The 23,290-nt window shown below is 30.3% G+C and overlaps 2 long non-coding RNA genes across 2 annotated transcripts; both read right to left on the bottom strand.

Moving 5' to 3' along the window:
• Window positions 1-7,028: 7,028 nt before the first annotated feature.
• On the bottom strand, window positions 7,029-9,933 carry LOC131613030 (uncharacterized). The gene is made up of 7 exons (XR_009287548.1): window positions 9,600-9,933; window positions 9,478-9,512; window positions 9,289-9,352; window positions 8,995-9,090; window positions 8,621-8,671; window positions 7,596-7,670; window positions 7,029-7,312 (listed from the first exon to the last, which is right to left on the bottom strand). It is a non-coding gene; the product is annotated as an uncharacterized LOC131613030 (long non-coding RNA).
• A 7,576-nt stretch (window positions 9,934-17,509) lies between these two features.
• On the bottom strand, window positions 17,510-17,942 carry LOC131613029 (uncharacterized). Its single transcript, XR_009287547.1, has 3 exons — window positions 17,849-17,942; window positions 17,711-17,772; window positions 17,510-17,577 (listed from the first exon to the last, which is right to left on the bottom strand). It is a non-coding gene; the product is annotated as an uncharacterized LOC131613029 (long non-coding RNA).
• Between the last annotated feature and the right edge of the window lie 5,348 nt (window positions 17,943-23,290).

Raw genomic sequence — 23,290 nt, 5'->3', positions numbered from 1 at the left:
TGAAAAAGATTGAATTTTGACGGGATTCTTGATGTGGGTTTTCGTTGTTTGTTGAGAGAAATTGTTGACGGAGAAATGGGTGGGTGTGGATCCTCCTCAATTCGAGATGAAGTGAGGTTGGAAAATGAAGAACGGGAAAAAAATGATCCACACCCTTATTTATGATGAACGTTAAAGCGAAAGGTTGAGTTTTTTTCTCATGGTAGAGAGAAAGAAGAAAGGGAAGAAAAAAAAAGAATGGAAAGAATGGTGAAATGGTTTGTTGAGATTCAAAGAGTGTTAAAAAGAAGGGAGGAAGAGAATGGAAGCTAAATTTAGGGTAAAGATGAAGAAGAATTGGGGTGGCGTCCTAGAAATGTGGGACAAGAGAAAAGGAAGGAAGGAAGGAAGTTTGAGTTTTGGAGAATTTTATGTAATTTTTTGAGTTGGGAATGAGTGGAAAATTGGTGTGATGTGAAGGGCATTACTTGAATTTTGTTGAGTGTTTGTAGCTATTCTCTCACTTACGTAATTAGGTTATTATAGGCTATTTTTTTGGTTAGTTTATAGATTTGAATTACTACGTGGTGTGATTAAATGAAGAAGGGGAAAATAGAATAGGTTATGTACAAGTAGACTTTTGCCATCGTTATCTTGAGCAATGACACGTCTATCACGCCACCGGTTTGGGTACGGAGTTGGTTTTTGTAAGACACATTTTGTGAATTTTTAAATGTGATTTATTATGATGTTTACAAACTATCAACTCTTCCTTATCTATTCATATATTCTTTGTTACTCCCTCTGTCCCAAAATAAGTGTCACATTTACTTTTTAGATTTATTGAATATTTAATGTATCTGGTCTGTATAGAGACCAAATACATTAAATATTCAATGAATCTAAAAAGTAAATGTGACACTTATTTTAGGACGGAGGGAGTATTAAATTACCTTGTGTATTAAAATTGACTTTTATGTTATTGCCATAACTTCTATACATGTTGAATGTGACTTCACTTTGAATAATATAAACTTCATTTCTTTTGCAAGTTGGAGAGTGAAAGGGGAGAGATTTGGGGTTGTTTAAATGAGTTCTAGAACTTGTTTGATTTGGCTTTTATAAATCAATTTTTAATTTTTTAAAATTTGAAAATAATTTTTTTTTTCAAGAAAAGAGCAAAATATTATAGCAAAAAAGAGAACCAGATACACAAGGGGGGACCGAACCAAGACCCCTTAACGACAAAGCCTAAGCCTAGGAGTACCCGACTTGTCTAACAAGTACTCTCTAATAATATTTTGAGGAATTTGCGTGTACCAATTCGTAGTTTTAGTATGTAAACCATAACTCGTCAGATAATCCGCACAAAAATTGGCTTCACGATAATTGTGGGTGATCCTAAAATCAATAGACATCGCATACTCCCAACAAAAGAGCCAACGAGACCGGAGTTTCCAAGGCACAGAGTAATGATTTTTGAACGCATTAACCACAAAACTATAGTCTGTTTCCAACCAAAAAAACTTGTAATTATTCTGCTGAGCCTTCTCTAAGGCTATTAGAGCCGCTGTAAACTCCGCCAATTCCGGGCTGCCACTACCAATGAAGACACTGAAACTTAAAATGTGATTAGCGTTATGATCCCGAAAAATTCCGCCACACGCAGCAACACGCAGGTTACCATTCACAGCACCATCTATATTACACTTAACCCATCCTAACCGAGGAGGGGTCCAAAGAACAGTTATAGTACTCAAAGAGTTTCTAGCCTTGATGTTAATATCAAACTTCTTGAGCATCAAGAAGTCAACCATGGAAGAATTGGAAACTCTCATAGTATTATTCCCAATAACTTTAGCCTGAGCCGAAATCACAGATGCACAGGAGCTCCAAGAAATCAATTTTCCTTCAAATCTTGAATTGTTTGTTGCTGTCCAAACTTGATAGAATACTCCCACTATACAAGCTTGAACAACAGCCTTGGCTTGAGGAGCCCAGTTAAAATTCAGCAGAGTTTTGCAGTCATTAATACATCGAACCTCCTTGTTAATCCCGAGCATGCTCACCAGCCAGATCCAAAGTCTTTTGGCAAGATTACACTCGAAGAACAGATGCAAGGAAGTTTCACCCGCAGCAGAACAAAGAGAGCAAATTGAAGGAAAGGCAAAACCACGGATCTTCATATTTTCATCCGTCGGCAGTTTGTTATGAATATATCTTCATACAATCATGGATTGAGAGGGAGGAGAGTCAAGGTCCCAAGGAAAATTCTTCCAAACCAGGCTGGGACTGGGTTTAGTGATATAGTTGTAAGCCTCCTTGACGGATAAGCAGCCATTGGCACTCGAATTCCAAGCAAACAGGTCCTCAAAATTACTATCAGCAACACTGAAACTAGAAACAGTGCTCAAGAGGTCGGGCAAGGCAGTTTGAATGTTGTTATGAATCTTCCAAGAACCATTCCACCAGTCTCTAACCTTAGAAGTAGTGTAGAGTGATATTGAAGAGGAATTTGGTATTTAAACGCAAGCACCTCGCCAGTCCAGTTATCGAGCCAGAAATTAACATTGCTTCCATTGCCCAAGCTCCAAGTACAGATATCATAGACAATACCATGTGCTTCTTTTATACCATTCCATATGGAGGATTTAATAGCATATCTAATACACTTGCTATTTCTCTTCACTCTTCCATTAAGAAGAACAGACCAGCTTTGATTTGTATTAAGAAACTTCCAGCACATATGCATGTTAGTATCAGTATTAAAAGCTTTCAAAGAGATGATCCCTAAACCACCTTCATTTTGATGCCTACAACAGATTTTCCAAGCAACAGTGACACATTTTTTCTTCTCTATACAGCCACTCCAAATGAAGTTCCTTAACCAGCTCTCTATTCTCTATTTGATGCCTACAGCAGATTTTCCAAGCAGCAGATTTTACAATTTTTTTTTTGAAAAATATTCTCTATTTGAGAGTCTTAAAAATAAAAAAAATTAGCCCGTAGAAAAAAAACCCCAAAATTAGCCCTTAAAAAAAAAACCCCAAAATTAAATTAATTTTATAGGTTTTGATTTTTTATTTTAATTTTGAAAATTGGGAAGAGGAAAAAAACAAAGATAAATGATACACTTTTTATAAATAATAAATTCGTAATGCTTTACTCCCTCCGTTTTTTATTATAAGTCGTTTTGGAAAAATATTTTGTATTTTAATATAAGTCGTTTTACAATTCCAATGAATAATTAATGTTATTTTTCCTATTATATCCTTAAATATTTATTATTCTCTCATTTCAATTATATAAATTTATCTTCCACATGTCATTAATGAGGGATAATTTTGTAAAAACCTTCATAATTTCTCATTTTCATACAACAACTAGTGGAATACCCGTGCGTTCGCACGGGTACTGGTGTGGTACACACGTTTTTGTTTGAAAATATAATAGAAATGTAAATAAGAAAAACAAAATTGTTAAAAAGAGATTATTATTTTTTAAAAAAAAACGTATTCTTAAAATAAAAACAAAATTGGTTTACATCAATAATATATATATTTTAATTTTGCATAAATATCTTAAAAAATATTGTATTTTAAATTAAAATAATTCCAAAATAAAAATATTAGTAACCTAAATAATTAAAAAACAACTCATATTTCTTGTGTTTGAATTCATACATTATTTTAAATATATGCTTAAATGCAGCTTTGGTCCCTGTAAGTTAGCGAGTTTTTAATTTTCGTCCTTGTAAAAAAAATTTGTTGGTATGAGTCTCTATATCTTACTTTTTGCTTGCGGTTTAGTCCCTAAAGTCAAAATCCGCAGGAAAATTTGCAGGTTTTCCTGCGAATTTTGATTTTAGGGACTAAAACAAACACGAAAGTGAAATATAAGGACTCAGATCCAGAAAAAAAAATTTCAGGGACGAAAATCAAAAATTCGCTAACTTACATGGACCAAAGGTGCATTTAAGCCTTATTTTTATTTTCTTTAGTAACATAAATAAATATGTTTTGTCTGTGTTCGAATTCATACATTATTTAAAATATTTTTATTTTTATTTTTTTAATTATACAAAAATATAATAATCACGTGATTTGCACGGATTTTGGTATGGATACTCGTGCGTTCGTAAAATAAATTCGTCGTCCCCGCCCCGAAATTAGCGGGAAAACCCGGTTTAACCAGGGGCCGGTGCGGGGAAAACCCAATTTTTATTTACGGGTGTGGGGCGGGTGATGCTAGTATCCGCCCTGCACCCGCATCCGCCAACTAAATTTAATTTAATTCATTTACTTTTAATAGTTTTATTACTCATTTACATTTTTTAATGTTACAATATCTTGTTTATTAGATTTATTTTATTTTATTTTTAAGGGTTAATGAACTTTTTCATCCCTTTAAATATTTCAAATTTTGTTTTTAGTCCCTCCAAAATTTTCCTTCAAGAAATCGTCCCTACAAAATTTTTCTTCTGAACTATTGGTCCCTAACGTCAAATTTCGTAGCTAATCGGTGGCTAAAGTCGTAGCTAATCTCTAGCAAATTTGACGTTAGGGACCAATAGTTTAGACGAAAAATTTTGAAGGGACGATTTCTTAAAGGAAAATTTTGGAGGGACTAAAAACAAAATATGCAATATTTATAGGGACCAAAAAGTTCATTAACCCTATTTTTAAATACAATTTAAATAAAAAAATCAAACATAAAAAATTCTTTTAAATTAATAAAGTATTTATTTTAATTATTGTTTTTTATTTTTATTAAAAAAAATTAAATTTTATTCGTGCGGGTGTGGGGAAACCCGCTTCTTGTTAAGGGCAGGGGCGGGGAACAAATATTAGTCCCGACCGAGTTTGGTGGCAGAGGCGGGTCTGGGTGACGGGTGCGAGTCTGGGTGTGCTTAAATTCATCCTTGACCCGTCTCATTGTCATCCCTATACTGTAGCGTTACGCGCATTTATTTTTAAAATGTAATAAAAATGAAATATATTTTTAATCTCTTAGAATTTTACTTTTAATCTACCTAAACTTATAAAATTATAAACTAAACATATAACTAAACTTTATTAATGATATATCATAAAAAATATTATTAAAAATATACAATATTAAATTTATTATTCAATTGAAATAATCCATTTATTGTTATTATTGGTCGCAAACATAGAAGTAGAAAGCACCGCCGCGGGATCCAATTTCCTACTTTAAGTGTCAGAAAATGTAATTTTTTAGAATGAGAATGTAATTATCATAATAAAGGATCTAATTTTATTAAAAATAAAATGTAATAATGATCATAAAACTACTATAAATAAAAATAGTATAAATAATTTATTTAATTTGTTCTAAATTTAAATTTGAATATCATTAAGTATGTTTTAATCTGTTATAGTATATATTGTCTTATTGGTTCCACTTTTTAATCCAATTTTTTATTGATTTCTTTTCCTTTTATATACTTCTTATTTTATGTTTCATTCTATTATAATTTCTATTTCCATTCATGATCACACAATTAGTAAAAAAATTAAAATATTTATATAATAATTTTGTTTTGGTGATCATAAAATAATTATGAATGTTTAATATTAGCATATAATTTTATATACTTCTTATTTTATGTTTCATTCTATTATAATTTCTATTTCCATTCATGATCACACAATTAGTAAAAAAGATTAAAATATTTATATAATAATTTTGTTTTGGTGATCATAAAATAATTATGAATGTTTAATATTAGCATAAATAATGTTAATGTCATTCAGTTCATAAATTACTTATGCTTTTTTGTGTAATATATAGATAGTTGTCTCATTTATTTCTTTATTAGTAACCTAAATAATTTTAAAAAAATACATTATTCCTGTTGTATATTTATTTTTAAACTTTAAAATAAGGCATAAGATATGCCAGAATTTGATAAACATTTAGTAAAAAAACATAAAAGAGCTAGAGTCCAATGGTGTCAAATATATAATATATCATCTTATAATTTTTTTTTTTGGTATAAAGGAGGGTCAAAGCCCTATCATCTTATAATTTTAGATGTTATATTATAATTTAAAATAGAAAAAACAAAAATATCATAGATAATTTATTAAATAATTATAAAATGATATATTTGATGTGTATCATACATTTATTTTAGATAAGTTTATTTGTTTTGAAATTGTTGTTTTCTTATTTTTATAAAACTTAAAGTTATAAGTTTGAAAGGAATAAAATTATTTTGATACTTTTTATAAATTGGAAAAGAATATCGCTAAAATATATTAATATATTAATTATGTACTATTTCTTATTTGGTTTAATATGTTTTTGGTCCCTTTAAATATCTTAAATTTTAATTTTAGTCCTATAAAAAATGACATATTTTGGTTCCACAATTTTTATGCATACATTTTAGTCCCTTCTATTTTTTAATATTTTAAAAATTATTTAATGACAAATACTTTGTCATATTTTAAAATTTTTATTTTGTAAAGTGAAAGAGTAACCTAAGTATTTGAATCATGTATATATTTATATTATTAATGATAAATATTTATCATATTTTCTTGTGATTTTTGATACAATTATATCAAATAGATATGATATACTTTGTAGTATACAGTATTTTATTAGCTTCATCACCCATTAATATTTTAAATGGATATAAAGTCATTGAAAATAATGGTATTGGCATATATGAGATATTTTTTGTGATATTTTATGATAATAATTAATACAAAAAGAAAAAAATTGATAATTTTTATTTGAAATGTAATTTTACTATTTCATATTATAATTTTTATATTTTATTTCAAAATTTTAGTCCTACACTCAATTTAATTATCCATTATCTGAAAAATAAAATAAAAATCATTTCCTTATGAACGGCCACAAGCATTCATCGACATAGAGAAACATTCTTTGAAGAAAAGAATCTTCATAAAAAAAAAGGAAAGATTTGAAATAGAAATCACAATAAAACTAATGATTATAAAACAAATCTATAAAAAAGGAAATATTTGAAATAGAAATCATAATAAACCTAATGATTATAAAACAAATCACAAATATTTAAAAATGAAATATAGCCATCCAATAAAATGAGGTAAAGGGTAAAAGAGCATGAGTTTAGATTGGTTACAAATTATAAAATCTCATAAAGAAATTTTGATGAAGAAGTAACAGCAAAGAATGAAAGGGATTTAAATAACCTAAACACTAAGAATAGTTGTGAACTTGTGATTTCCAACTTTCCTAATTAGAGTTGCTGCACCTGATTGCATTCGGCTGAATCGAAATAGAGATCAACCCACTGCTTCAGTCAGAACAGCTGCACCAAACCAGAAAAAGAGATACTTAAAAATTACACCTGCCTACCCACCACATTATAAGATTTACAAAGTAAATGATTTACAAAGCAAGAACACTAATCAGAAAATGATAAAAGCATGTTCTCCAGAATTATTATGAACACAACTACATAAAAATATTTGAGAAGGTGTGATCATCAACAAAGTTGGTAGGAATTGTTAATAGTTAGATATAAAGATGAATTAACAAATTGCAGCTCACAACATCAGAAAATAAGAAAATTATTATTAGCTGAATCTCACTTGGAATGATACGATGACGTATTAGGCTCTTGAATATTCCTGGTAACATTATCATCGTCTTAGTGACCTACAAATCTGCAGATATATCAAATATAAAAGAACATTAAAAACTCAACAAATCCATCATAGTACCCAGAAAATTATCTATCATCAGTCATAATCATGAAATTGAATATAAAAGAACATTAAAAACTCAACAAATCCATCATAGTACCCAGAAAATTATCTATCATCAATCATAATCATGAAATTCAATTTCTATACATATGTAGTATATAATTTTTTTTTACAATGAAGATCTTCTGAATTTGAAACTTGCACTTAATGTCTTATATATGGTTGCACATAATCTCTATTTGATGTCTTATATATGGTTGCACATAATCTCTATTTGAATAAAGAATGAGAGCTTCAAGAGAATTAATATTTCTAAATTACAAAATGGTGAGTACATGAAATACTTGGCTGGATTTACAAAACTAACAGAAACAAAAAACTTATTCATTAAATGAGGGAAACATGGACATTTGAATGATGATGCAACAACGGACATTTGAATGATGATGTAACAATGGACATTTGAATGAGGGCAACAAATTTTTTACTTTAAACATGCCTTTGTATAATAAGCTTTTACTGAAACAAAATAAATGAGTTATTACCATCTAAATAAGTGATTAATGAAAAAGTATTTGAGACATTTAACCCAAAGATTGCATACAGGATTTTACCTGTGCAATTTCTACTAAAGATCCATCTTTAATTTTGAATTGTCTGTACAATATAAGTCAACAAAACACATCTGATGTGAAACCAGATTTGTCTATATAAACACTAATCAAAATGTGAGTAAAGAATCCAAGAAACAGGCTAACACTAAAATTAAGTTACAAAAAGCAAAGGAAAACCAAGTTATAATAGGTTCGAGGCGCAAAGCATAAAAGACAATAAAACCACAACAGCACTGAAACCACAACAGCACAACCGAGACGAAGCATCCGTGACTGCAAAAAGAAACCACAAACCTGAGACCTGATAAAAGGATTCAAATACATCACGAGACGAAGCATCCGTGACTGCAAAAAAAAACCACAAACCTGAGACCTGATAAAAGGATTCAAGTACATCATGTGTCAGCTATTAGACATGCACTTCAACAATAAAACACCCTGACACGCGAGCTTCAACCATACACTGATTCTGACCTCGACGAATTGAATCCAACACAATAGATATTCCGACATCCACATAGCCCAAACAAAGGATATTTTGACATCCACATAACCAATCACACTTATAACAACAACTATCAAACATTCAGAACCATATATAAAACCAAAACAGCATAGTTTACATCCCTCAAACTAAACCACATATAAAATTAATGTAGACAACATACCTAGGCAATAACAGAAATATCGAGAACCAGAAGTGTTCTCAAAAGCTTCAATCAATTCTTCTCTTTCAACAACTGGAAACATATGAGACATACTTGCTGCAAAATAAGAGAAAAAAAACTTAGATTCACATAATCAAGTTTTTTGAATCGCTGTAGCTGTCGCAACACCTGAACCGACCAAAATCACAAAAAGTCCTTAAAACCTTGACAACTACGCCTCAGTAGCATTGCATCATAAAACATTTTAAGGAATCAAATCATCAAATCAAATAAAAAAGAACTTGTTCTACTCACCCCAACATCCGCTTCTAATTCCATAGTGAAATCTACTTAGACTTTCTCCGCTTCACTTTTTTCTCTGTAAAAATTAAAGCTGTGATTAGTTTATGATAGTTCAAAAATTTATGGTTAAGATAACAAAGCATCTTCCTCATCAATACAAAAATATACCAGATTCAAAAATTTATGGTTAAGATAACTCACAGGTTTCCCTTGAATAGATAGAGATAGGTAAGAATCTGAACAATCCAGATGAGTTTTTTTAGTAATAAATACAAATCAATACAAAAATATATTAGATTGAAATATAAATAAAAAATACATACCAACGTTGTCGATAAACCACAGATTTACCACTCTCAAACTGCCTTCCTCCACAAAATCACCGAAAATACCATAGTCGTCACCAGAGTTTCGTAGATCTAAGAGAATGATGAAATATCACGAACTCTGAACTTTGTACTAAAAACCATAACTTTCTGATCTAAGAAGAAGCTGAAAAATAGACATGGCTGGATGCTTCTATCTAAATGGAAATGTGACAAAAGGATGAGATTGGAGGGATAAAAAGAGACAGTGGATTACGATGGAAGAAGAAAGATGAAGGTTGAGTTCCAAAATGGGGAATGTGAAGGGAGCGGTGGGCTAGATGAGAGAGAAGAGATGTTGAGTGTGTTTGGAATGACAGACTTTCTACATCAAAAAAGTGAGTCTTGGGAGAAGAGAGACACTGTTCACTAAAAAAGTATTTGAAATTCAAAAATTGTACTTTTTCAGTTACCAATTTGTTGTAGTTGAATTACTAACACAAAATATGTTTGCAATTTGTACACAAATAAAAGTAAGTCTATTTGAGTTAGAACCAATAGTACATTTTGGTTACAAAAAATAAATTTTGGACGCAATTTACCCCTAAATCAATGAGGTGGAGGATAAAGAAGAAAGGTTAAAATTGTGTTTTCCAGAACCATTAATTTTCTTATATTATAGATTATTGTTTTTCTTAATCTGTGTGAAAAGTCTAAAACGACTTATAATAAAAAACGGAGGGAGTATAATTTAAAATAGTTTTCAAAATAAATATTATTAAACATGTTTTTTTTTCAATCAAAACTATCTTCTAAAATTGATTTATGAAATAGTTTATAAAAGCTAAAACTTATTAAACAAGCCTTTTGTTTTTAATTTTATAAATCAATTTTAAAAAATAGCTTTAAAATCACAATATTACAAATTTATCATTAATGAAAAGTGTAATTTTTTCTTTTTGAATTTATAAAATTAAAAACCAAAATCTCTAAAGTATATTCTAGCTTTTAAACTTTTAAAGTTCTTAAATAGAAAATAGCTTTTAAAAATAGTTTTTATAAAATTAAACTACGAAACAAATTTTATTATTTTAAATTTCAAAAAGAAATTACAAAACCAAATCATACAGACTATTGATGTTTGTTTGATTTAGTTCTCAAAAAACAGTTTTTCAATTTTTAAAAAATTTAAAATAAATATTTTTTAAAAAGAGAAAACTTATATACAATTCTTTATGTGTAATTTTTTTAATTATTTTTTGCACATGCAATTTTCTTATATTTTGACTCCCTAACTAATATTTAAGTACACTTGCCATATTTTCACTGAAAAATAGTAAAAACGACATTATATCTAAGTTTTCTCTTTTTTATACATGCTTCTTTATGAAAAGTGTTTGTAAAAGCTATTTCCAATTTTTAGATTTTTAAAACTAATAATTTAAACTTGTTATGGGTTTTTTTAGTTTTCTTTATAAATTGGAAATTAAAAACATCGATTTAAAATGACATTTGTATAATTATTTAATACTTTCATTATTTATTTTAATTAACTAAATCTTTAATTTTAATTTCATTTTTCCATAAACTAGCACTATTCATTCATTTTATTTCACTAATATTTTTAATTAATTTAAATAAATAAATTTAATTAATTAACTAAAAAAATCTCTATAACAATTATTCATTACTCGGAAGTTCTTATATGCTCCATCCCATCATTTTATATATAGCACATAAAAAAATTTACATTAGTCACACACAAACACATACTATATTTACAATTCTGATGCTAAAGAAATCAAGACTGAGTGCCATGTAATTAACACCTATCTTTTTTCTGTGCGAAAATGTAATTATAGATGTAGTGACGTTCTTCTTCATTTTTCACGTGTACCTTTCTATCATTAATATGACAACTAGTAACAAACCCGTGCGTTCGCACGAGTTCTGGTACGGGACGCGCATTTGTTTTAAATGTATATTGTTTATTAGAAAAATATTTTGTACATGTGAAAAATAATAATTAAATGTATAGAAAAATATCTGGTATCCGTGAAAAAATAATAATTGAATGTATAGAAAAATGTCTGATATCTGTGAAAATAATAATATTGAATGCATAGAAAAAATTTCGGTATCTGTGAAAAAATAATAATTGATTGTTTAGAAAAATGTCTGGTACCCGTAAAAAAATAATAATTGAATGTTTAAAAAAAATGTGGTACCCGTGAAAAAATAATAACTGAATGTATAAAAAAAATGTCCGGTACCCGTGAAAATAATAATAATTGAATTTTTAGAAAAATGTATGGTACCCGTGAAAAAATAATAATTATACACATAGAAAATGTTCGGTACCCGTGAAAAAATAATAATTGAATATTTAGAAAAATATCTGGTATCCGTGAAAAAATAATAATCTAAATATATAGAAAAATGTATGATACCCGTAAAAAAATAATTAAATATATAGAAAACTGTCTACTATCCGTGAAAAAATAATAATTGAATGTATAGAAAAATGTCTGGTACATGTGAAAAAAATAATAATTGAATGCATAGAAAAAATTTCAGTACCTGTGAAAAAATAATAATTGATTGTTTAGAAAAATGTTTAGTACCCGTAAAAAAATAATAATTGAATGTTTAAAAAATGTCTGGTACCCATGAAAAAATAATAACTGAATGTATAAAAAAATGTCTGGTGCCCGTGAAAAAAATAATAATTGAATGTTTAGAAAAATGTCTGGTACCTATGAAAAAATAATAATTCTATATACAAAAAAATGTTCGGTACTCGTGAAAAAATAATAATTGAATGTTTGGAAAATCGGAAATGTTTGGAAAAGATTATAAGTTAGGTTAGAGGTTATCATAAAGAAAAATGGTGTGGAAAACAGAAGTTATTTTTAAAGTGTTGAGCTTAAATGTTTGTAAGAATATATTGGGCCTAATTTGATAACTCAATTTAATAATATTTGACTGTTCCTTAATTTTGTTGGATTAATAGGGTTATAATCTTTAATTATATTGGGTAAATAAAGTCATTAAGAAAAGAAAGATAATTAAACTGATAAATAATATATTTTAGAAAAATTAAAATATAATTAAACTGATAGACATATATTATATAAACATTGATACACATATATTATATAAACATTTCAAAGTACATATTTTTAATTTTTTTAACAAATGATAATTGTCAAATTCAGACTTTATATTGAAAAATACATATTTTGACCCCATTATATAATGAATCCATGAATTTATAAAACAATATAAATATAGCAGGCTTTCCTTAAGAATAATAGTATTTATAGATTATAATAGAAGCATATGACAGTCATATATATGCATACAGAAGGCAAATAGCCAATAGAAAACAGTGCACAGAAATTTTTTCTTAGGATCTGGCTTTGCATCCCACACAGAAAATGCACTTGAGCTTGACATCATATTTTCAGTCATTTCAAGGAAGTGCCTATCAATAAAAATTAAGTCCAAAAAAAAAATCACATATCATTAATTTGTGATTATAGTGATGGTAGAATAGGTGAGTATTAAATATACAGATTGATTTTCTTTAATATAATTATTTAAATTAATTATATATGCAATTTAATAATATAATAAATTTATTTAAACTGCAACAAATAAAATATAAAAAATATTACTATAAACAAAAATTATTATTTATAAATGCATTAACTCAAATATAAACTTATTAGCTTTTAAAACTATTTTCTACCACAAACAAATGACTCTTATGATAGGAAATAAAATAATAATAAAATAGATCAAATAATTTGATAGGTCTTTGTTGACTACACAAAATGGTAACGGATTAAGATGATATTAAGAAATAATATTCCTGTAATGTCAATTAAATATACACCAAAATGGTAACTATAGCAAGGTAGTTAAGAGTGAGTGCACACTAAGAACTAAAAGTGCTTCATAGCAATTATCTATTACCAACCAATTGTCTAAAGGATTTGATTAATACTTATGAAGAACAACAGTGACTTAGACTAATGATGGCACATCTCATGAAAAAACACTTTGTAGCTGCGCTGAGGAACCTTCTGAAACATAGTCAAAGCTAGATCAAACTACAGAGGGAGTTGAACCAAAGCAAAAAATAAGACAGGCAAACATGTAGCAGCATATATGGGATAAACTGCAAATCTCAGCTGGCTTTCAACAATAAAGAAATGCCCCGCACAGAATGAGACCAACACATATGCTATAAATGTGAAGACCAAATTCAGTTTCCCGCATTTTATAAGTTCTTCACCTTCTCTGCCCAATTCACCTAAGGATAAATTGATACAGCGGCAATGTACCAAATAATGATACAGGATACCAAAAGATGAAATGTAACACAAAGCTAGCACCAGTTTTGTAACATTGGAAAAAAGAAAATGAGAACACCTATTTATTTTCCAGGATTTCATAGTAAGATTGAGTAGAGACCAGCAAGCCTATCATTGTTTCCATTCCAGTTAAATAGTTCAAAAAATGCATATAGTTTTCTGATATATTAAAAAAATTCATGTCATCGCATAAACATATGTTTGGAGCAGATTCGAATCACGTAGGACAATTTTTTTTTAAAAATACAACCAATTCTATATTTACAAACTAAAGCAAGCAGATAGATATTTCTCGGTAGAGGACATGTGATTTCATCGTTGATGTCAAATACTTGTCCCAATGAAAGAGATTTAAGCATATGTACCTTCAAGTGATATTCCTTCTGTAAGATTTGCCGATCAGTAAATAAGCTTACTTTTATTGGTAAGAACTGTAGCACAAGTGGTTCCTGTCGAAATTTAAACCACTTAATATCTGCACATCCAAACATGGCAGGTACTACCAATAATCATATTCCATGGTAAAAACTGGAAAAGTTATAAAAATACTAATAATAAAAGCAGGCAACACCTAGTTAGTAGACTGGCAACACTAATGGTATCTGGCTTTTGTCCATGCATGTTCATTTTGGAAAACAACTCCATGGAATCACTTGACTTTCCAACTTGCACACAACCTGATATCATAGAATTCCATGTGATCAATGGCTTTTCTCTCATATTGTAAAACAAAGACAAACTATTTCTATCTCGTCAAATCTAGAATACATACTTATTAGCCCATTTTCAACTAAATAATCATTAGACAACCCGCTCTTTACACCATAACCGTGGAAAGCACATCCAATAGAAAAATGTGAAGGACATGTAATTCCATGAAGGACACCTATCAATGCATTGCAATTGCGGTCCCTATTTCATAATTTTATATGTACAGCCGAACACATGAATTTAAAGAGTAATTCTCTATGTCGACTCTGTAACTCTAAAATTATCTGATTGTGTAACCACTCATCCATCAAAGTTGGTGTCGGGATTAGGAAAATCTCTTAGCTGGCTTGACCAATACGCTCATTGTATCATTCAGTCGTATCGTCAAAAAATACACGCTACTGGTTTAGAGATTGCAGAGTCTAGTTAGGTTATTCAGTCGTGCCATCGAAAATACACGCTACAACAGTTAGAAGATACATAACATTTGGCTTCAAAATTTGTAGTTATGCCAATGATTCCTGGTGTTTCTCTCACTGATACAACTGATAAGGTTTTGACTGATGTTTCAAACTATAGAAGATTGATTCACAAACAAACATTGCCATGGATTTAACAATCTTTACCTCGAACAAATGCGACTCCACCGGAACTAACGTCTCAGTATGAGTACCTTCGTTTGCCACCGGAGTTGTTGTCAGTGGGGAGCAATGGAGACACCTCAGTCAAGAAATCAATCCCTGCCAGGTGCTAAGGCCATTTGTAAGGACGTGAAGTTCTCTGAGCATTGAATGTTATAGCATCTTGAACAAAAAGCTTAGCTGACTGCATGATCATTTAAACGAAAGAAAAGGAAGATAAATGATTAGTAGGATAATACATCGAAGATGCAGATAGCTAAATGAAGATCATGTCGGTAACAGGAAAGCAATCAAACTTGGTGATTAAGCTCAAGACCTGTATCATTAGGAAAGAAATTGCATAAGATGTCATTGTCAGAACCATCATTAGATCCTTCTATTGTACTCCTGTGTGCTAACAAACAGCATGAGTTATTCTTAATGCATAAGAATATGCTGATGCCTGAAACAAACAATAAAAAAGTGCAAGTACACAAAGGTTTTCTGCTTCCCATCACCTGAGCTCTGCTTGAGCCTTCTCAATTGCTGCTCAGCGCGGAGAGGTTTTCAAACCTATACCAACTCCACCATCCACAACACCTCTCCTGGAATCAACCTCAGCATTTACAACATGAGCAAATCAGGAGTTACATTCATGCATTCCCGCCCTTAATATCTAAGAGATTCACTTCCCATTTAATACAGAATCAGCTTATTTTGAAAGAAAAAAAAAAGGAGTGAATAAGGCATGAATCCAATAACATAGCAATTCCAAGGACACAGACTTTTTCAACAGCCAGACATTAGAAAATCAAACCATACAACAGAGATCAACTTCAAACACAAATCAAAGTCACACGAATGGTATTTTATGATTATTAATGGTGTAAAGCTTTAAAACTAAAGTCTAAGTATATTAGTTGTTTATTAAGTTGAGAAAGGAGAACGCCTACCTAAAGATCTTACGTGCATCGACTTGTGCATTAGCTCGTTCTGAAGCTCCTTTAAGGAGTTCAAAGCTTGTTGACATTCACAACATTTTTAATGATTATCCTTCTTGAGCTCCCACAACTCCCTCTTTGTTACTGCTAGCTCTTTTGTCTGAAACTCAAATTCATACACCCTACCTCATTATCATTTAAAGTAGTTTCCCTCACTTGCCTATGAGCTGCGGATACAATTTATTTTCATGAATAGTGGTAATAAGTGCACACAAAGTACTATATTTTCTACAACTCTGGTACATGGTTTATATATAAAAATTAAATCTAAATCACATAAAAAATGGTGAAATATAACAGATACCGAAGAAAACTGGGATACCTCACTATATTTCATAAGAGACAAACTAAGCCAGCTTTCTAGTTCATTACCTTTACAGATGCCAATTAAATGCCTTAGATGTTGACCATCCTTGGCTACTTCTTCATTCAGCTTTTCAACAATAGTCCCTTCTGTATGCAAATGAAAATACAAAATTAATTTAGACTTGGCAAGTTCTACCACAGTCTTGGCTAATAAGTTAACGGGAAATGAAACATCAACACAAATCAATCACCTCAATATTTGATCAAAATCATTTATTTGATGAATCAAACACGCTATTAAAAATTTACAACAAATAAAAACAAAAAAGATACACCACCGGAGTCTAGCGCAAGAGGTTTTTGCGCAGAGTATAAGTGTTGTAAAACTAAATTCTGAAGTAGGAAGAAGATAAGTAGGAATTATAACATTATTGGTTTTACTATAAAATAAATTCCACTTTAATTTGCTTTTAGCAGCATCATACCTGTGCAAATGAATAAGCCACGGAAGAATACATTTCTGCAAAATAAGCGGACCTGATTCATAGTCATCACTTCTTTTCCTTTCCATTCAAAGAGCACAAATTAACTCTCTCAAACCATAACAAAAATGACATATTTTACCTCCTTAAACATTACAAAGACAAAAACCTGAAAACAAAAGTCCAAAAAAGATTATGTCAGTATCATTTTACTAAAACTATTGTAAAGAAAAGAGAGTAGATCTGCACCTAAATATCCTACTTGAAACCCAATCCAGAATTCAATCAACCATATTTACACTCAGATCAATATTCAAAATAGTTTACAATATCATTCAAGCCATACAATAACTCTGCATTAGTTCAGAAGATAAGAGAGAAAAATTAAGAGTCTACGCACCTTCACGTTTTTATAACAGGTTACATCACCGACTCGAACCGCCACTTCCCATAAAATTCTGCTAACCATTCCGCATAACCACCACAAAAAGTTCCTGCAGAAAAACAAAACCAAACAGAAACCAAAAGTCGGTTCAGCGAAACTAAAGAGTCTTTGTACCAAGATTCATAACCCAACAATCTAACAATGAATATTATAGAATAACAAGGTTGGAACTTTAAACATACCATATTGAAAAAGAACTTGCGACCGAGATCTCTGAAACCCTAATCCCATGGAAGGGTCGGATCTGGAAAAAAAAGTCCTGTTAATGAGAATTGACAATGGATAAGGAAGAGAGATCAAGAAAACCAGAAATACCTCACCCGAGATTCAGAATCGCATCTTTCGTCATCATCTTCATAGATCTTCAACAAATTTAACCCATTCATTCAAAATCGTTCACAACCACACTCGTCGCCGGAAACCCGTTTCCACCACCACCAAACTAATTGCCGGTAACCCGTAGAAAGATAGATGAAGATGGAAGCTGGCGCAGATTTCAAATCGCCCGTGGGTTGGAGAAAGAGGAAAAAGATTGAGGTAGATAGAAAGAGAGTAACAAAACCTAATGAAAAGACTTTGAGAAAGACTTTGAGCATGGCAGAGGTTATAATTGTGTTTACCAAGAAACATAGCAATATAAAATGATTATTATTATATTCAAAAATTTTGAAAAGGTTTTCTTTGACTTGTTTTGAAATCAGACTCGGTGGTTTAGAAAAGGAGAGCAAGTAAGGTGTCCATGTGGCAGCTTGGGGAAGCAAAGGGGCAGAAACGTACTTTCCAGATCAGTTAACTTTCTTATATGATAGATTTGTAAATTAATATAATTTTTTCTTTATTCATCACGTGTACCTTTCTGCCGTTAATATGATAATTTATAAATTAATATAATTTTTTCTAATTGTGTTACTAACTATTAATTTTCTTTGGTTTTGTCTTTAAATGTTAGTTTTAATTTGGATATATTTGAATATTTTGTGATAATGAGGAGAATCAACTTCTCATGGATGAAGGATTTCTGAATGAATATTGGTGTTAATTAGTTTCTTATATAATTCAATAACAGAAGAATGCTATAAGTGATTATTCATAAGAAATTAATAGAATACAACAAAAGGAGATGTTTTTAAAGTATAAATTTTGAAGAGAAATGTTGAGCCGGTTGGTAAGGTGAGGAGTGTCCCTCTATATATCTTCCTAATACACCCCCTCACGCCCAACTCTCTTTTTGGGCTTGGTGCGTGGATATTAATGGTGGGCACCTAACTCATCCTTACAAAACCGGTTGGTAAGGTGAGGAGTGTCCCTCTATATATACTCTTTCAATGCTCTATTTCCAACCAATGTAAGACTTTAGGATCTTCCTAATAATAGTAAAAAAGATATTAGATAATACTAAAATCATTCACGAGAAACTTGTTGCTTCTTCTTCTAGATGAAAATGCATAAGATAAAAACGTCTATCAATATAACTTTTTTGAAATTTTAATTTGTTTATCATATTTATAACTTAAATTTTTTTGTTTATTTTTTTTTTTATAAAAAATACAAGCTTTTATAAAGAAGAAGGATATCAAACAATATTTGAATTAAGTAACTAACATAATTTTTTCAATTATTTACATTTGTAGCTTTTCTTAAATTTTATTTTATGAATGAATATTGGTGATGATTGGTTGCTTATGTAATCCAATAACAAGAAAATACTACAAATGATTATCCTTTAGAAATGACACAATACGAGATAAGAAGACGTTTTCAAAATATAAATTAAAAACTTAAATGTTGACCATGTATTTTTTACACTTTCAGTAAAAAAAGAAATGAAAATTTCTTTAGCCACCTCCCTATGGGGTCACCCCCAGCGAAAATCCCAAAATACCCTTGCTTCGGAAATGAACTTCCGAAGCGTTTTTTTTTTTTAAAAAAAATTCCACAATTCGGAAGTGCATCTCCGAAAACACCTTATGGGGGTGAATTCGGAAATGAACTTCCGAAAACACCTCATGGGAGTGAATTCGGAAATGAACTTCCGAATTATGCAGCAACTGTGTTTTTTTTTATGTTTTTTCTTAAACTGTCTCGCATTTTAATTAAACGCAAACGCCAAATAAAAATAAGCAACAGATAAACTGAAAATACTAAGATGATAAATCCAATCCAAAAACACTGTGCGAAAGATACAATCCAAAATCAAAACAAAACAAAACAAAACACGTCAAACAAAACAAAAACACGTTATTCTGCCCGACGAGCGTTACAAAATACACATCAAACAAAACAAAAACACGTTATTCTGCCCGACGAGCGAACTCCTCCGAATGAAGATAATTATACCAATCATCATTCCACTCAATCTCAGAACCATCAGCGTTGATCATGACTCTCACGCCTGAAGACTGAGCCTGCACGTCCGAGCCATGGACCCTTAGGGGACGAGAAGCAGAACCAGTCAAAACCTTCTTCTTCTCCTTCACCTCCTTCACTCCGCGAGAGCACGAGGTTGAAGAACCCTTTCTTCCCTTAGCGCCACCCATTCCTGCGTAAAAATGAAGAAAGAAAGGTCCATGAGACCTCCTTTTATAAAAGAAGAAAGGGGACAAAACGCTTGGGAAACAGACAAGTCATTAAAGAACAAAGACGTTGGAAACCAGCGACACGCCGTCAAAGAAGTCAGAACGCATGCACACAAACTTCAAAGAAACAGGCACAATAAACAAAGGCGTTAAAAATAAAGTACTTGCAAATTAAAACGGACACTCCCTACCCTCTTTAGCCGACGCAGTCTGGGTCTCCCTACCCTGTCTGATACGTGCTGATTGGTTGTCTGACATGTTCCTGTAAACAATTGAAACCGATTAATATGCGAGACAAAATAAAAAACTAAAAAATTTGAACTTCTGATACAATTCGGAAGTTCATTTCCGAAAACTGGGATGGAGGTGTTTTCGGAAATGAACTTCCGAAACATCCCTGCGATGGAGTTTTCTGCAACTTCCATGGGAGACCCCAAAATCAAACATAAAACCAATTCAAAAAGCTTCTAAACAACCTAAATACTACTAACAACCAGTCCATATATCATTTATGCAATTGAAACCCTAAATAAATGCATTTCAATAATGAATCTAACAAATTTAAAACTTACAAATTGAGTGATTTGTGGGCTTTTGAATGTTGTATAGCAATGTGATTGGAGCCTTGATGCAGCCTTGGAAGTGTGTTTGCACAAATTTTCGCCTTTGCTTGTTTTTGATTTGAGTTAGGGTAAATGAATGGGGGAGGGGGAGTGTTTTGATAAATCTGCATAACGCGCAGCATTTCGGAAATGAACTTCCGAAATACTGTTTTCGGAAATGAACTTCCGAAATAAGACAATTTTTTTAAAAAAAAAGGCGTTTTCGGAGATGCATCTCCGAAAACACCTTTTTCTTGCATTTTTAGAAATGCATTTCCGAAGTCAGGGGTAGTATGGGGTTTTCACCAGAGGTGGACTAGAAGGTAGGGAGGTTGGCAAAGAAATTTTCAAAAGAAATGTCATACGACACTAAACTCATTAATGAGTGTTGAATGAATATTTTATTATTTACAAATATAAATATTATAATTATAATTATGACTATATTTTTAAATGACTTATTAATATTAATAATTGTTATCTTTACATATTAAGATTAATAATGATAATAGTTCGATTGACAAATCTTCATGAAAGAGAAATTTTTAGGTAATTTAAGAGTATTAGTGCAACTCAATCCTCAAAAAATAATTGTTGCAATTAAACAATAAGTTGAATACCAAGTAATTTTTAGGGTAAACAAATTAATTTATTAATATCGTTTGAAATTTTAGTCGTTTTGGCCTTTAATATTTTTGGTAATTTGGTTTAAATTTTTTTTTAGAATAAACTAATTACATTTATATTTTATTACTTTTCCATAGAATGTATTATGAATATAACTAATGTAAATGTCGATTTTTTTTAAATATAATCATATCCAATTTCTACTACTTTTCAACATAGAAAGAGAAACCAATCAAGTTTATTAAAATCAACAAAATCAAGATTTAATGGTCATGATTCATTATTCTCATTTCTCATAATAACCAAGTGTTCTCACTTGAATCATCCCATATATATATATATATATGGGGACGACTCAAGTGAGAACACTTGGTTATTATGAGAAATGAGAACAATGAATCACGACTATTAAATTTTGATTTTGTTGATTTTAATGGACTGGATTGGTTTCTCTTTCTATTTTGATTTAAAATAAATACTAAGGATCATAGAAAGAGAAACCAATCTAGTCCATTAAAATCAACAAAATCAAAATTTAATGGTCGTGATTCATTGTTCTCATTTCTCATAATAACCAAGTGTTCTCACTTGAGTCGTCCCCTATATATATATATATATATATATATATATATATATATATATATATATATATATATATATATATATATATATATATATATATATTAAAATTATATTAGTTTTTTGTTAAGATAATTTACTTTATGTGCATCGCATTCGCACGGGTACAATATAAAAATATTTTTCGTTTTCGAGGATTTAACATGCCACTCTCTAAATTGTATATGGTACCCTCGATTTTTCTTAATTCCCGAATTGTCCATGTACAAATTTAGGGGTGGCAAGAACAACATTTCCGATAGATTTTCCAAAATTTCAGATAACGTACCAAATTTTTCGGTAAGAATGTTTTTTTTAAAAAATTATATTACAGTAAATTTTAAATTTTCCGATAAACTAGTGTCTTACCCGTGCGTTCGCACGGGTACCCGTCGTTTCCGCGCATTTGGGTTTAGGAAAATCAGAAATGTTTGAAAAAGATTATAAGTTAGATTAAAGGTTATCATAAATAAAAATAGTGTGTGTAAAACATAAGGGAATGGAAAAGCTATTGTTGGGCAAGATTTGTTCGAGGGTATTAGTGAAGTTACACATATATCGAAGGACAATAGTGAAGGTGGAAGGTGTGACAAAACATTTTATTTACAAATATCTTTAATCAAGATTCCAGTTGTATAAACATAAGAATCATGTAAAATTTATGACACATATTACTGTTAACTCTAATTCATAGTATAAAAAAAACATTCATGGTGAAGTTATACCAATAGGCAACACTCATAAAATGTGAGAGTCGTTAACAACTAAACATTATACCAAGAGGCAATACTAAAAAAATGTGAGAATTGCTTTGAAGTTGAAAAGTAAAAACGTCCACACACTTGCCATTGAATTTGTGGTGTAGGAATAATGAAATATGCTCTCTCATAGTCATAATCTATAGCTTTCACGACTAACTACTAAAATCAATCGCCGCAATAAGTAAATTAAAGAGAAGAGGTGCAATGGATGTATAATAAAAATATCCTTAAAACTTCATCAAAACATGAACAGGAACCGGGTATTGTTCAAGTACATGTAGAAAAGTATATTCATATTTTCTACAGGGCTAAGAAAGAAAATATGATACAGTCGACCACAAAAGAGCTCCATTATGTCGTGTCTCCACTGGTTGTTGTCCTGATGATCTGAAAGAGAGTTGTGCAATAAAAACATGCAAACATGTCAATGAAACTTACGACATAGCCCATGAAAATGCTAATAAATGAAAGGTAAATATATAATCCTAATCTGTAAGAAGGTACTTAAAACATTTAATACATTGCAAATTCTCTGACCTTTAATGGTTAGTTTCGGGAATGCAAGATCATGAATCAAG

The sequence above is a fragment of the Vicia villosa genome, linkage group LG6 (assembly GCF_029867415.1).
Source record: "Vicia villosa cultivar HV-30 ecotype Madison, WI linkage group LG6, Vvil1.0, whole genome shotgun sequence".
Classification (NCBI taxonomy): domain Eukaryota; kingdom Viridiplantae; phylum Streptophyta; class Magnoliopsida; order Fabales; family Fabaceae; genus Vicia; species Vicia villosa.
This window is presented reverse-complemented; position numbering and strand designations above follow the sequence as displayed.